General features: G+C 45.5%; 2 pseudogenes; both read left to right on the top strand.

The window, feature by feature from the left end:
* LOC129041463 (septin-14-like) overlaps window positions 1-6,484 on the top strand; it is a 59,112-nt pseudogene extending 52,628 nt beyond the window's left edge.
* A 136-nt stretch (window positions 6,485-6,620) lies between these two features.
* LOC134739927 (suppressor APC domain-containing protein 2-like) lies at window positions 6,621-13,758 on the top strand (annotated as a pseudogene).
* The last annotated feature ends 567 nt before the right edge of the window (window positions 13,759-14,325 follow it).

Here is a 14,325-nt window from a genome sequence, read left to right as displayed (position 1 = left end):
GTCATGGCATCCAAGAACAAGAGGCATAGCTGGATCTCATGAAGACTTAAACTGAAACTAGGAAGTGACCAGAAACCAAAGCAACCATTTAAATTTTCTCTTTCTCTCCCACCTCACTTCCCTTAGTTATGAACCTTATTCCTGTACATCTGCTGCTTTTTTTTTTTCTTTCTGGAGATTAGTTTCTTTTTGATATCTCAACTATGTGGTCCCTTAGGGTTGATTACATATCTTGATTATTGTTAATTAATGCTGCAATAAACATGAAAGTGTAGATATCCCTTTGACATAATGATTTTATTTCCTTTGAATATGTAACTATTAGTGGGGTTGCTGAACCATATGGTTATTCTATTTTCAATTGTTTAATGAATTCCCATATTGTTTTTCATAATAGCTGTACTGATTTACATTTTCATCAACATTTTATAAAATCATTATTGTAAACACTTATCTTTCTTTTTTTGGTAATAGCCATTCTAACAGATATGAGGTGCCATCTAATTGTGTTTTAAATTAGCATCTCTCTGATGATTAATGAGGTTGAATATTTTTTCATATCCCTATTTGCCTTTTATGTCTTCTTTTAAAAAATGTTCAGATTCAGCCGGGCGCAGGGCTCATGCCTGTAATTCCAACACTTTGGGAGGCTGAGGTGGCGGATCATTTGAGGTCAGGAGGTGGGCAGATCATTTGAGGTCAGGAGTTCAAGACCAGCCTGACCAACATGGTGAAACTCCATCTCTATTAAACGTACAAAAATTAGCCAGATGTGGTGGCACAAACCTGTAGTCCCAGCTAATCAGGAGGCTGAGGCAGGAGAATCGCTTGAACCCAGGAGGTGGAGGTTACAGTGAGCCCAGATCATGCCACTGCACTCCAGCCTGGGTGACAGAGTGAGACTCCATCTCAAAAAAAAAAAAAAAAAATTACAGGGTCATTGCCCATTTTTGGAATGAGGTTGTTTTCATACTATTGAATTGTTTGAGTTCTTGTATATTTTGGGCATTAACCCCTTATGAGATGTATGGTTCGCAAATATTTTCTCACATTTCATGGTTCTTTGTTGATTTTTTTTGGCTGTGCAGGAGCTTTTTAGTTTGATATAATTTTATTTGTACATTTTTGCTTATGTTGTCTATGCTTTGGAGTTTGTATCCAAAAAATCATTGCTCGGACCAAGTTAAGCAACTTATACCTAATTTTTTAAAGTAGTTGTACAGCTTTAGATCTTACAGCAGTTAAGTATTTCATCCATTTTGAGTTGAGATTTGCATATGGTTTGAGATAAAGATCTAATTTTGTTTTTCTGCATGTGGTCACATTTATTGATTCATGTAGTTGAATCATCCTTGCATTCCAAGAATAAACTCCACTTGGACTATCTGGTATTTAATGTGTGATCTAACTCAGTTTGCTAGTATTTTGTTGAGGATTTGCTAGTTTGCTTATCACAAATGTTGGCCTATAATTTTTTTTATCATAATGTCCTCTTCTGGCTGTAGTATCAGAGTAATAATGTCTTCTTCAAATGCATTTAGAAGTGTATTATCCTGGCCGGACGTGGTGGCTCATGCCTGTAATCCCAGCACTTTGGGAGGCCAAGGCAGGCAGATCACCTCAGGTCAGGAGTTCAAGACCAGCCTGGCCAACATGATGAAACCCCATCTCTACTAAAAATACAAAAGTTAGCCAGGCGTGGTGGTGCACACCTGTCTTTCTAGCTACTCAGGAGGCTGAGACAGGAGAATCGCTTGAATCCAGGAGGTGAAAGTTGCAGTGAGCCGAGATCATGCCACCGCACTGCACTCCAGCCTTGGAAACAGAGCGAGATTCCGTCTCAAAAAATAAAAATAAAATAAGAAGAAAAAGAAGAAGCGTACTCTCCAATTCTTTGGAAGAGTTTGGGATGTATTTTTATACTATTTCCATATTATTTATCTATTTAAGACAAGATTTCACTCTGTCACCCAGGTTGCAGTGAAGTGGTACAATCTCAGCTTGTTGCAACCTCCATTTCTCAGGCCCAAGTGATCCTCCCACTTCAGATTCTCGAGTAGCTGGGACCGCAGGCATGCACCACCTTGCCTGGATTTTTTTTGTACTTTTAGTAGAGATGGGGTCTCACTATGTTGTCCAGGCTGGTCTTGAACTCCTGAGCTCAAGTGATCTGCCTGCTTCAGCCTCCTAAACTGCTGGGATTACAAGCATGAGCCACTGAACCTGGCCTACTATTTCAATTTTAAATGTTTCATAGCCTTCCCCAGCAAAGTCACCTAGTACTACCTTTTCTTTGGTAGCAGTTTTTATTACTGATTAAATCTTCTTACCTATTAGTAGTCTTTTCAGATTTTCAGTTTCTTCATGATAGAATCTTTGTAGATTGTGTGGTTGTAGGAATTTATTAACAAAGTTTATCCAATTTCTTTTTTAGGTTATCAAATTTTATTGGCTTATAATTTTTCATAGTAGTCTCATGATCATTTGTATTTCTTTGGTATCAGCGGTAATGTGTCACCTTTCATTTCTGATTTTATTTGTTTGAGTTTTCTCTTTTTTTCTTAGTTTTTCTAAGGGTTGTTTATCTTCTAAAAACAGATTTAGTTCACTAATTTTTTTTCTGTTGTTTCTCTAGTCTATATCTTATTTATTTCTGCTATGATTTTTACTATTTTTTTTTGAGACAGCATTTCACTCTTGTTGCCCAGGCTGGAATGCAATGGCACAATCTCTGCTCACCGCAACCACTGCCTCTCAGGTTCAAGCAATTCTCATGCCTCAGCCTCTCAAGTAGCTGAGATTACAGGCATGCACCACCATGCCTGGCTAATTTTGTGTTTTTAGTAAAGACAGGGTTTCTCCATGTTGGTCAGACTGGTCTCAAACTCCTGACCTTAGGTGATCCGCCCGCCTTGGCCTCCCAAAGTGCTAGGATTACAGGTGTGAGCCACCGTGCCCAGCCCAATTTTTACTATTTTCTTGCTTTTACTGACTTTGCACTTGGTTTTTCTTTTTCTCTTTCCTCGAGGTGTGAAATTACATTATTTGATCTTTTTCTTTTTTCTTAATATAGGCCTTTAGTGAGAGTGAACTTAAACTGCTTTTGCTGTATCTCGTAACCATTGATATGTTGTTTTTTAATCTTCGTTTGTGTCAAGATATGCAATTTTTCTTTTTGAGATGGAGTTTCTCTCTTGTTGCCCAGGCTGTAGTGCAATGGCACAATCTTTGCTCACCAGAACCTCCGCCTCCTGGGTTCAAGTGATTCTCCTGCCTCAGCCTCCCAAGTAGCTGGGATTACAAGCTTGCATCACCATGCCTGGCTGATTTTGTATTTGTATCCTCCTGCCTTGGCCTCCCAAAGTGCTGAAATTACAAGCATGAGCCACTGCATCCAGTTAGTCCTAGCACTTCAGAAAGCTGAGGTGGGAGAATCACTTGAGCTCAGGAGTTTGAGACTGGCCCGGGCAACATAGTGAGACCTTGTCTCTATATTAAAAAAAAAAAAAAAAAAGTTTTTGGGAGGCCACAGAGGGAAGATCACCTGAAATCAGGAGTTCAAGATCAGACTGGCCAACATGGTGAAACCCTGTCTCTACTAAAAATACAAAAATTAGCTGGGCATGGTGGTGCATGCCTGTAGTCACAGCTACTCAGGAGGCTGAGGCAAGAGAATCACTTGAACCAGGAGATGGAGGTTGCAGTGAGCCGAGATCATGCATTTGCACTCCAGCGGGCAACAGAGTGAGACTTCATCTTAAAAAAGGAAAAATGAAAGAAAAGAAAAATTCCATATCTGAGTGTTTAACTCCTGAGTGTTTGAGATTGTTATTAAGATCATGCTCTACTGTGATGATTTGGGTGTGTTTGATAATCAGAAAAAAACATATTCTTTTGGGTGTTCAGCCACATCATGCTTTGGTGTCACAACTGCACATTGGTTTCACAGCTGCAGGACAAGTTCATGCGTCTTAAAATGATTCAACAGGAGGAGATAAGGAAGCTTGAGGAAGAGAAAAAACTGGAAGGAGAAATAATAGATTTTATAAAATGAAGGCTGCCTCTGAAGCACGGCCGACTCAGTTGAGCACCAATACAAAGAAAGACAAAGATCGTAAGAAATAATAGTTTCTCTTATTCTGTTTGACAGCCTTATCATTCTACATCCCATCTTCCTGTGAGATTGTCTTTGTAGCATTTAACTCTGATTGCAGTTCTCATTTTAAAAATTGGCTTGCTTATTGTATATTTTCCCCAACTAAAGCATGAACACCTAGTGGGGTGTGATGGCTCATGCCTGTAATCCCAGCACTTTGGGAGGCTGAGGTGGGTGGACCACCTGAGGTCAGGAGTTCAAGATCAGCCTGACCAACATGGTGAAATCCTGTCTCTACTAAAAATACAAAAATTAGCCAGGCACGGTGGCTGGCACCTGTAATCCCAGCTACTTGGGAAGCTGAGGCAGGAGAATGACATGAACCCAGGAGGTGGAGCTTGCAGTGAGCAGAGATCATGCCACTGCACTCCAGCCTGGGTGACAGAGTGAGACTCCGTCTCAAAAAAAAAAAAAAATGTGTGAACTCCCTGAACGCAGGTCCTGTGTCCATCTTTTCAGATTCTGTATCCCAGCACTTAGACAAACACAAAGATGACATTCAATCAATATTTGCCAAAATGAAAAAACAATGGAAACATGTAACATCATGTAAAAGGAGCTGGTTAGGTGGAGAAATTTCTTTACCATAGACCCACTTGTGGATCCAGTAGTGACTTTTACATTTTGTATCTAAATAGAAGCTGGAGGCTTTGTTGGGGCCCATAGGCATAAAATATTATGTTAATAGGCCTATTTTCCTTCTTAAATTCTACTAATAATTTCTTGATAGTTTTTATTATGATAAAAGGTGGGATTTTGATTAGAACTCCCATGTTTTTGTGTCAGACTTAAAACTGATATTAGAATCAAGAATTCAAAAGTTAGAGTAAGTCAGAGTACAATGAGAAGCCATGAGTTGCATTTGAATGATAATATTAGGTCTTACAGATTTGGGGTATATGCTAAAGTTATCAAAGTTGTAGAAAATAAGGCTGGGTGTGGTGGCTCACATCTGTAATCCCAGCACTTTAGGAGGCCGAGGTGGGGGGGGATCACTTGAGGTCAGGAGTTCGAGACCAGCCTGGACAACATGGCGAAACCCCATCTGTACTAATAATACAAAAATTAGCCAGGTGTGGTGGTGTGCACCTGTAGTCGCTGCTACTTGGAAAGCTGACACAGGAGAATCACTTGTACCCGGAAGGCAGAGGTTGCAGTGAGCAGAGATTGTGCCACTGAATTCCAGCCTGGGTGACAGAGCACTATGAGTCACCACACCTGGTATGAGTGAGCCACCGTGCCCGGTCCACAGTGACTTTTATACATGTTGTTAAATGATCTTACGGATTTTAAATTTGGGGGAAAGAAAATTTTACTAAATGGTCTTTTAATGGAAACTCTACAAGAACCAGAATCTTTGCTTTGTTCACTTATGTATCCATTCCTAGGCCTAGAACAATGTCTGATACATAGCAGCAATTTTTCATTGAATAAATGGACCCAGCGATAGTACATTAGCTATGCTATATGCATACATTAAAAATGTAGATTATTGACTTTAAAAAGATAATTAATGTAAATTCTTACTGCTTTTGAAAATGTTTGTGAGTTATGTTGCTGAGGGACCTTTATCTTCTCATTATTTCATCTTAATCCAATGTTATTAAAATTGAAATCACCAATATTATTCCATATCTAAAAATAATATCTACCTTGTAAAAATTATCACTCTGCTGCATTTGAGAATAGACTTTTTAGGTAATAATGGTATAATCCATAGGGCTTTTTTGGGGCACAGAAGGATTCATGCTAAGAGAACATTTTCTTTTCTATTTTCCCAGAGCTATAAAACATGAAACTATATGATAGTATAAGGCATATTTTTACTCTTTTCATAATTTTTTCTAAAAAAATTTAGTGTTTGTTTCCTATATAACTTTTAACTTTATAAGTAAATATTTGTCTCTTTCAGCTCCAGTTTTACGTGAAATAGAGTTTCCAGATTTATGTAGCATGGAAAGTTTTAATAAGTCAGTGTTACTGATTTTTGCCAGTCATTTTCTCAATTATTTACTTCGTTTATTTTCAGTTTTATTTTTGTTTTTGTTTCTATTCTCATTTTCTTTTGTTTATATTCGATGTATATTTCGTTTTTGGTTACTATGAGAATTACATACAACATCCTAGAGTTATAGCATTCTAATTTGAATTTATATCAGCTTATCACATACCAAAATTCTACTGCTATATAGCTCTACTCTTTTTACGTTATTGATGTAACTAATTATATCTTTATTCATTGTATACCACCTACCAGATTTATAATTACATTTTATGCATTGTCTTTTTAATTCTGTAGAAAATAAAACGTGCAGTTACAAACCAAAATTACAATAATACTGTTTTTATGTTTGTGTTTACCTTTACCAAAGAGCTTTATATATTCATATAGCTTGCTTATTTACTTATATAGGTACTGCCTAGAGTTCATTTATTTGAACCTGAAGGAATTTAACACTACTTGTATGACAAATTTAGAGATAAATGAATTTTTTTCTGCTTTAAAAAATCTGGGAGCGCTCTGGGCCGGCCCCTCCATGGGGCCGCCCGGGGACGCACGCGGGGGGACGAGGGGACCGAGCCCGGGCACCTGTGACCATGGCCGCCGTGGCCGAGCGGGGCCGCGTGCCTACTCCCGTGCCTGCGCCCGCGCCCACGCCCAGCACTGAGGGGCTGCCGCGCGCCTTGCTGCAGAGCCTGCACACCCTGTTCCACATCCTGGACAACAGGCGTTACGGCTGCATGCACCTGTACGAGATCCAGTCTCGCTGGGAGGGTGCCAACACGTGGGAGTTGCCACGCGGGGTGCTGGAGGGCCTGTGCCAGGTAGCCCAGGCCAGCGGCTACCTGACTTCAGGGGCTTCGTGGCCGGCTTGCTCACCACGCTGCTGAGCCCGATGGCGGCCCCCGGGACCCCACACACGCCGCGGCCGGGACCAGGGACCAGCCGCCACCGCCGCAGCGCCTGGTGTTCGCGCCCGCTGAAGAGCTGCGGACGGTCCTGGAGAGGAAGCCCCAGTCCCTGGGCGTGGGCGGCCCTCTGGCCGGTCCCAGCGGCTCGGCCCAAAGCCCGGAGCAGCTGTGCTCCCGGGCCGAGGCGGCGCCCTGCCCTGCGGAGCCGGAGCTGTCCCAGAGCACCGCGCTGGAACCGAGCCGGAGCGCGGACGCAGGTGCAGTGGCCTGCAGGGCCCAGGGCCCAGGAGGCAGACTCAGGGGATGCCTGGCGGGCCCCCAGTGCCCCAGGGGAACGTCGGAGGCACACCATCACCAGCGGCGTGGACTGCGGCCTGTTGAAGCAGATAAAGAAGCTGGATCAGGAGAAGGCGGTGCTGTTGCAGGCTTTGGAGATGATGGCGAGGGGCCGCGGCTGGTACCAGCAGCAGCTGCGACGAGTGCAGGAGTGCCAGCACCGACTATGGGGCTGCGGGAGCCCCCGCCCACAGAGGCGGCTACTGCCCAAGGCACAGGAGGTGGCCCGGTGCCTGAGGGAGCTGCTGGCTGCGGCCTGTGCCAGCCGAGCCCTGTCCACGTCCTCCTCCGCCCCCCACCCTGTCCTGCCCGCACGTCCACCTCGCCCCTGGGCCGGCAGCAGCAGACCATCCTTATGCTGAATGAGCAGAACCGACTCCTCACCCAGGAGGTGACAGAGACTAGTCAGCGCATCACGCAGCTGGAGCAGGAGAAGTCAGCACTCATTAAGCAGCTGTTTGAGGCCCGCGCCCTGAGCCAGCGGGACGGGGGGTGCCTCTAGACTTTAGTCCGTGTGGGCAGCGCGGGCCCCCAGGGCCGGCCTGGCACTCAGCCCTTCGAGGGTGGGCGCCCCATCACACCCACCCTCTGGCTGGAGACCCCCGGCAGGCCCAGACACAGTCCCAGAGTGGGCACCTTCCTGCCCCCCTTGCCAAATGGGCTCCCCAGGCCTGCCCCCGGCTGGTCCCCACACCAAACCGTTGACTCCGTTTTAGCTCCTGGTGCTGACATGGGCTGGGGCCGTCTTGAGTCTGCATAGTCCGCAGCTACTACTGCCACTGTCAGTGGACAGTGGGGATCCCCTTCACAAGTTACCATCCCCCATTTCCAGCTGTGCTGCCCTGGGTCCCATCTACAGGGAAAGGCACTGCTCACGCCAGGCTGCACTTCCGACAACTGCCAACAGAAGGCGCCGTGTGGCTCCGATGCGGGTCCAAGGGCAGCTTCCCCTTTCAACCAGGGCACCAGGACACTGTAGCTGTCACTCCAACGGAAGCAGATGGAGGGGGTGGGGATGACCTGTAAGCGGGGGTGCCCGCCTGGCCGGGGAGCCCCAGGGATGGCGCTCGGACTTCAGGTCCTGGCCAAGGCTGAGGGACTCTGGCTGCAGTGGATCGGGGAGCCGGGTGGGCGAGATCTTAGCCTGCATGTACCTCCCGCAGACCCCGGGGTGATGGCCTTCCTCATCCTGGCCAGGACACTGCCCCACGTTGAGTCCCACACAACAGTCTGTGAGCCTGGCTCCCCAGGAGGGCACCCAGACAGCTCCCAGGCACATCATAGGCCTGGCCCCCTACACACACACACACTCAGGATTCCCCAGGTTTGGGGTCCTGCTCACCCCCATTTCCTCTCACACCCAGCCCAACCCCAGGTTTCAGCAGGGAGAGGCCACTTCCCTCAGCCAAGGAAAACTAGAACCCCCACGGTACAGGAGGAGGCTGGGGCAGGTCCCCTTGGGTGTCAATCCATGCCCCCCAATCCAGGCCCACTCCCGCTGGTACGCACTGGTGGGGGGCCCCTGCTCAGCCCAGCCTGGAGGGTCCCAGTGCCACCAGAGCGAGGGGCACAGCAACATCATGGATGGGTTCTGCAGCCCAGGGCCCCCGATCCAGGGTCAGTGTGTGTGGGGAGCAGGACCCCTGATGCAGGGTCAGTGTGTGTGGGGTGCAGGGATCCTGATGCAGGGTCATTGTGTGTGAGGCGCAGGGACCTCCTGTGTCCAGGGCACTTTGGTGCACTGTCCCACAAGGCACCCGTGTCTCAGAAGAGGAGTCCTGGTAGACAGCGTGGCGACTCCCTTCTGGAACCCAGCTCCACGCTAACCTGCCCACAGCAACCCCACAGAACCATATCCCCTGCTGCACCTGGCCTGCAGGGGTGTCACAGGATAGGCCCAAGCCAGTCCAGTGTGCAGCTGCCCTCCTACCCTGAGGATGGGAGTGGGCTTTCCAGGGGACATAAGGATGCCAGGCCTGGACCTCCTGGGCAGGAAAGGGAGCCAGTCCTGAAGGCCTGTCGCCCACAGCCCCAGCACCAGGTGGACTGCAGTACAGTGGGTGGGCCAGCAGCAGCCGGAGAGAAGCACTTCATCAACATGCTGGGGTCTGCCCACCAGGGCCTCCCCACATCTGCCTTTGAGGGTGCCTACCATGCCCTGGGGGATCCTGGCATCTTTATAGGACTGCAAGCAGAAGACAGAACAGTGTCTGTCCCAGGGTGACTTCATCAGGAGATCGCCCACGTAGAGCTGGACCCCACGGCTAAAGTGGAAATGTGAGACAGGCTGGCACCTCCGGAAAAACTGCATCTCAGCCTTGGTGTTCCATGCAAGGTGAAAAAAAAATAGGTCCTCCAAGTTTACAGCTTGTAATCAGGCTAGTGTGTGGCCCTGGAAACCACTTTCTGCCGAGAAATCAGCTGCTAATGTTATCTGGATCCCTTGTCTGTGAGAGTTGCTCTTTTCTCTGAGCTTTCAATATTCTCACATTGTCTTTTTTTGTTGTTTTTTTGAGACAGAGTCCTGCTCTGTCACCCAGGCTGGAGTGCAGTGGTGTGATCTCAGCTTACTGAAACCTCCGTCTCTTGGGTTCAAGTCATTCTCTCATCTCGGCCTCCCAAGTAGCTGGGGCTACAGGCATGTGCCACCACACCCAGCTAATTTAAAGAGAATTTAAAGTGGCCCTGGCTGGCAGGGTCCAGGTGGCTGGCAGAGGCACATGCGGACCCTGCCTGGAGCCCACCCTAGTGACACTGGGCGGGTCAATCTCCTTGCAGGATGTGAGCAGCATCCCTGGCCTCTATTCATGAGGTGCCAGTAGCATGTGCAGGTACATACACGTGCATGCACACACAGTTATGACACCCAGAAATGTCTTAGGATGTCAGAATGTGTCGTTGGGGGCAGAAATGTCCCCGGTTGAGAATCTGCCCCAGAGGAACACAACCACACCAGGCCTCAGGATTTTATGTTGATCAAGTTCCAAGGAAAAGGAACATCTTGGCCGGGCGTGGTGGCTCATGCCTGGAATCCCAGCACTTGAGGCCAGGAGTTTGAGACCAGCCTGGGCAACATAATGAGAGACGCCATCTCTACCAAAAAAAAAAAAAAAAAGAGAATGAGATCTCCAGTTTTAAAAATTCACAGACACCACAAGGAAACAATACACTATGAGACCCAGCAGAAGCAACAGATAGACTCTGTAGACCCAGATACTAGAATTGTCACAATATAAAGTAACAGTGTTTATATATCTAAAGAAATAAAAAAGATTTCTGGAAATATGAACGAGGGGAAAAAAATCTGGAAATGTCTTCATTTCTCCCTCATTTTTGGAGGACAAGTTTTCCAGCTATAGATTTCTCAATTGACAGGTTTCTTCATTATTTTAAATATATAATCCACTGCCTACTGGCCTTCAAGCTTTCTGCCAAGAAATCAGCTGCTAATGTTATCCAGATCCCTTGTCTGTGAGAGTTACTCTTTTCTCTGAGCTTTCAATATTCTCACATTGTCTTTTTTGTTGTTGTTGTTTGAGACAGTTCTGCTCTGTCACCCAGGCTGGAGTGCAGTGATGTGATCTCAGCTCACTGAAACCTCCATCTCTTGGGTTCAAGTGATTCTCCTATCTCAGCCTCCCAAGTAGCTGGAGCTACAGGCATGTGCCACCATGCCCAGCTAATTTCTTTGTATTTTTAGTAGAGACGGGGCTTTGCCATGTTGCCCAGGCTGGTCACAAACTCCTGGCCTCAAGCAATCTGCCCAGGACTACCATTTACCCAGCAATCCCATTACTCGGTATAGACCCAAAAGAAAATAAATCATTTTACCAAAAAGGCACATGCACTTGTATGTTTATCACAGCACTATTCACAATAGTAAAGACATGGAGTCAAGTTAGATACCCATCAATAGTGGACTGGATAAAGAAAATGTGGTACATATACACTGTAAAATACTACACAGCCATAAAAAAAAAACATGTCTTTTGCAGCAACATGGATGCAGCTAGAGGCCATCATCCTAACAGAATTAACATAGAAACAGAAAACCAAATGTTGCATGTTCTTACTTACAAATGGGATATATGGACATACATTGGGTACATATGGACATAAAGATGGGAATAGCAGACAGGAGGCTACTAGATGGGGCAGAGGGAAGAGAGAGGGAAGGCAAGGGCAGAAAAACTAGTGATTGGGTACTATGCTCATTATCTAGGTGATGGGATCATTCGTACCCCAAACTTCAGCATCACACAATATGTAAGAAAACTGCACATGTACTCTCTGAATCTAAAATAAAAGTTGAAATTATATAAAAGAAATTACACATATATGGCCGGGCATGGTGGCTCCCACCTGTAATCCCAGCACTTTTGGGAGGCTGAGGTGGGCAGATCACGAGGTCAGGAGATCGAGACCTTCCTGGCTAACACAGTGAAACCTCGTCTCTACTAAAAAATACAAAAAAAAAAAAAAAATAGCTGGGTATGGTGGCGGGCACCTGTAGTCCCAGCTACTCGGGAGGCTGAGGCAGGAGAATAGCATGAACCGAGGAGGCAGAGCTTGCAGTGAGCCGAGATCGCGCAACTGCACTCCAGCCTGGGCAATAGAGCAAGACTCTGTCTCAAAAAAAAAAAAAATTACATGTATATATACTTATTGGCACTCTTAAAGGCTGTCTGGGCTTAATCTAAGCACAAAATGACTCAATCACAGAACCGACCCAACCACAAAAATTGATTGATTTAATCACATTAATTGATTTTTTTTTTTTTTTTTTTTTTGAGATGGAGTTCCACTCTTGTTGCCCAGGCTGGAGAGCAATGGCTCGATCTCGGCTCACTGCAACCTCTGTTTCCCGAGTTCAAGTGGTTCTCCTGTCTCAGCCTCCCAAGTAGCTGGGATTACAGGCATGCGCCACTACGCCCAGCTAATATTTTGTCTTTATTTTTATTTTTATTTTTAGAGACTGAGTCTCGCTCTGTCTCCCAGGCTTGAGTGCAGTGGCGCGATCTCGGCTCACTGCAAGCTCTGCCTCCAGGTTCACCCCATTCTCCTGCCTCAGCTTCCGGAGTAGCTGGGACTACAGGTGCCCACCACTACACCTGACTAATTTTTTTGTATTTTTAATAGAGACGGGGTTTCACCATGTTAGCCAGGATGGTCTGGATCTCCTGACCTGGTGATCCGCCCGCCTCGGCCTACCAAAGTGCTGGGATTACAGGCGTGAGCCACTGCGCCTGGCCTATTTTGTCTTTTTAGTAGAGTCAGGGTTTCACCATGTTGGTCAGGCTGGTCTCAAACTCCTGACCTCAGATGATCTGCTGGCCTTGGCCTCCCAAAGAGATTAATTGATTGAACGGCAAAAATGTCATGATGGAAAAGTGAAACCATCATCAGAAATTTTGAATATCTAAAATAGCATATTTAGATATTAAATTTTACAAAATATTTTGAAAAATACAGAATAAAAATGAAACAAAACCTTTTTATTGTTCATCACAGAACGACGCTCTCCTCAAAAATATATAGATCACACGACTTCATCACAAAATACACTTTTTTTTTTTTTGAGATAGAGTTTTGCTCTTGTTGCCCAGGCTGGAGTGCAGTGGTGTGATCTTGGCTCACTGCAACTTCTGCCCCCCAGGTTCAAGCGATTCTCCTGCCTCAGCCTCCCAAGTAGCTGGGATTACAGGTGCCTGCGACCATGCCCGGCTAATTTTTTGTATTTTTAGTAGAGACCGGGTTTCGCCATGTTGGCCAGGCTGGTTTCAAACTCCTAACCTCAGGTGATCCACCTGCCTCGGCCTCCCAAAGTGCTGGGATCACAGGCATCAGCCACTGCACCCAGCCCAAAATATACATTTGTAACACACAAGTCAAGAAATAGAGCATTGACAGCACCCCAGAATCCACCCATGGCCCTTCCCAAACACTTTCTCTTTCCTCCTCAAAGGGAACCCCCATCCTGACTCCTAACACTGTAGATCCCCTTAGCTGAGTTTGTGTTTGTTTTTGTTTTTACCTTATATAAACGGAATTATGCAGTTTGCACGCTTATTTGTTTAGCTTCTTTTGCTCAACATTTTGCTTGTGAAATTCATTTATGCTGTTACATACAGCTGTGGTTTCTTTTTTTTTCATTACTATGTACTGTGCCCTTCTGTAATATACCACCATTTATTTAGCCCTTCAACTGCTAGTGGACATTGGGTGGTTTCAACCTGGGCTATTCCAAATAATGCTCTCATGACCATTGTTTTCAGATGTCTCTGGGTGCACATTTATATATAGAGAGAGACATCTAAAAACAAGAATAAATATATGTTCTTGTTGCTCCACAATCTTGTTGACCCTTTTAATTATAGTAATTCTGGTGGGTTTGTAGGGGTATTTCATTATGGTTTTAATATGCATTTTCTGACTTATTAATGAAGCTGAACACTTTTTTATGTTTACTGGTCATTTAATGATTCTCTTTTGTGAAGCATCCATTCCAAATGTTTTCCTTTGTTTCTACTGGGTTGTCTTTTCTTTATCAAGTTGCTGGAGTTTATATATTGTTGACATAAGTCCTTTGAGAGTTGTAGGTGCTGCAAATGTATTTTCTTCTCTGTGGCTTTTTAGTCTTTTAATTATGTCTTTTTGACAGCAAAATATCAGTGTGGTCAAATATTAATCTATTAGTCTTTTCCTTTATGATTCATGCTTTTTTTTTTTTTTTGAATGGAGTTTTGCCCTTGTTGCCCAGGCTGGAGTGCAATGGCACAATCTTGGCTCACTGCAACATCCACCTCCTGGGTTCAAGCAATTCTTCTGCCTCAGCATCCCGAGTAGCTGGGATTACAGGCATGCACCACCACATGTGGCTAATTTTGTATTTTTAGTAGAGACGGGGATTCTCCGTGTTG

Source organism: Pongo pygmaeus, chromosome 6 (assembly GCF_028885625.2).
Source record: "Pongo pygmaeus isolate AG05252 chromosome 6, NHGRI_mPonPyg2-v2.0_pri, whole genome shotgun sequence".
Lineage (NCBI taxonomy): Eukaryota > Metazoa > Chordata > Mammalia > Primates > Hominidae > Pongo > Pongo pygmaeus.
The sequence above is the reverse complement of the archived record's forward strand: the minus strand, read 5'-3'. Positions and strand labels throughout refer to the sequence as shown.